This window comes from Akebia trifoliata, chromosome 15, assembly GCF_017979445.1.
Source record: "Akebia trifoliata isolate Shusen 1 chromosome 15, ASM1797944v1, whole genome shotgun sequence".
NCBI lineage: Eukaryota > Viridiplantae > Streptophyta > Magnoliopsida > Ranunculales > Lardizabalaceae > Akebia > Akebia trifoliata.
In genome coordinates, this window is record NC_141389.1 from 5,763,650 (window position 1) to 5,765,865 (window position 2,216).

The following is a 2,216-nucleotide window of genomic DNA, read 5'->3' on the forward strand; positions in this document are numbered from 1 at the left end:
TCACTAAATTCATGAAAAAATGAATTTTAAAATCTATTGTTTTATGTGGTCATTCACACCTTAAACTCTTTGAATGGTGGAACCCCACAAGGTTAGTGTTGAGGTTTAGGACAAATAGATATGATGGTATGGTGACAAAAGAAAAGTAATGTAATAAATCCAATAGATAATGGAAAATGTTGAACTTGCCCTTTTCGGATGATAAATATAATCAGATCAGTCTGGATTAATGAATCTAGGAGGTTGCTCCATAAAAACTGTTTACTAGACATCCATGCAAAAATACATTTTGCCACTTTAATTTATCCCAATTGTAGACCAAAGCTGGTAAGAAAAACCTGTTGAAGGTTTCTTCAAAATCAATAAAACTAGAAGGCGAGGCTCCACATGCTCCAATTTTTCATTAGATTTTGATATTGATCTTGAACCCTCCAATATTCATTTTAAGTGTACGTGAGGCCAATTGCCATGTATTTTTAATTTTTTGTGATGATCTAGTTGCAGGGCAATGACCAGCCTGGATATTTAGGAGCTGATTTCACTATTTTCAGCCTTGTAGGGATCAATGACCATGTCCATGAGACAAAGGTAGCACTATCAATGGGCCAGGCCAAGCATGGTCCAGTCCAAATTGGTTGGCACATATATTCAGGCTTATTTACAGGCCAGACCGGTCTGCAAATTTCATTATATATTTATATTATAAAATATAAGCCCCAAGGTGTTAGCCTAGTGACAAGCCCAGATAATAAGCTCTTCAGCAAAGAGTAAGTCAAGTGTCTGAAACCCCACGAAGCTATGAACTTTTTGGGGCAACCCTCTAGGATCCTATTGCACGTATGACTTTCTGAGGGGGTGGTGCATGTGATCACGGGATTAGTTCCCCTACAGGGGACAACATTGGGAGACAAAATTTGTCCTATATGGCATAAAAGTTTTGGATTGGGCTGATTTTTTCTAAGGATGATCTCTATGGTGAGGACTTCATTCTCGCAAAAAATCAATCCAATCTGAAACTTCTAATCCCATCAAAATTGGTTTACAAATTAACTATAAAAATCAACGGTCCACAATTCTTCAACTTTGTAAATCACTTTTGATAAGGTTAGAAGTTTGAGATTGGGATGATTTTTTTGTAAGGATGATCTCCTCAACATAGAGATCCTCCTCACAAAAAATCAGCCCAACCTGAAACTTTTAAGCCATATAAGACAAATTTTGTCTCCCAACGCTGTCCCCCCTAAGATTGTCTGCCCAATGCTATCCATATACATATATAAGTAATCGGTCCTAGAAGAGCCATCTAATGGGCTTAGCTTCTAAGCCTGACCCTAAACGTGAATACGCACGGCCTAGAACACAACCAAAACCTGATCTCAGGTCCAGCCAAAATCTAGCCCATTTACATCAGTAGACATTGGACTGGATTTAACAATTGAGAACTCTCTAGCAATTGGAAAATAGCAAACAGATGGCTGAGATGATACGGACTCCCTAGAAAATTGCAGCCCTGGAAAATATCAAAGCAAGAAGCAGTCTCATTAGTATCATATGAAATGAAAATAATGATCTAAGATCATAAAACAGGGATGCCCCTTCATCCAATTACTATGTCAAGAAAGTATACTGCTGGACTCATTAATAACAGGCTTACCGATAATAATAATAAAATAAAATAAAAAATCATATTCTTTGTTATAATTGCATAATCCCTCAGGGAAGGGAAGTCACCTACACCTGAACTAGGGTTGAAAATCAACCCTGGCCTCAGTTCTCTTTGCTTGAGATAGGATCGAGCTGGACTTCGATCCTGGATACAAGTCAAGATCGTAGCCCAGCCCAGCCCAACCTCTGACTATATCCTAACAGGCTTTGGGCCGAGCTACAGGGATGGGTTTTGTACTGGAGTTATAACAGGTCGGGTTTTGGGGCCCAATGGAATGGCACAAGTATTGGCAAAGCGTGAGCTCAACCATGGATAAGCCTTTGGTAAGCTAGCAATGAAAGATTACAAGTGTAATAATTCGGCACTTATCCATCTTCTAAAAAAAAATTTGGAAATAAATATCAAAATGGATATATGACCTTTTATAAACATTTTAAAGGGTAAATTATACTTTGACGCCCTATAGTCTGGCATAATTTCATGTTGGCTACCTAATGTTTTGATAATTGCAGTTACCTCCCCTTTCACTAACAATGTTAAAATTCTGTTC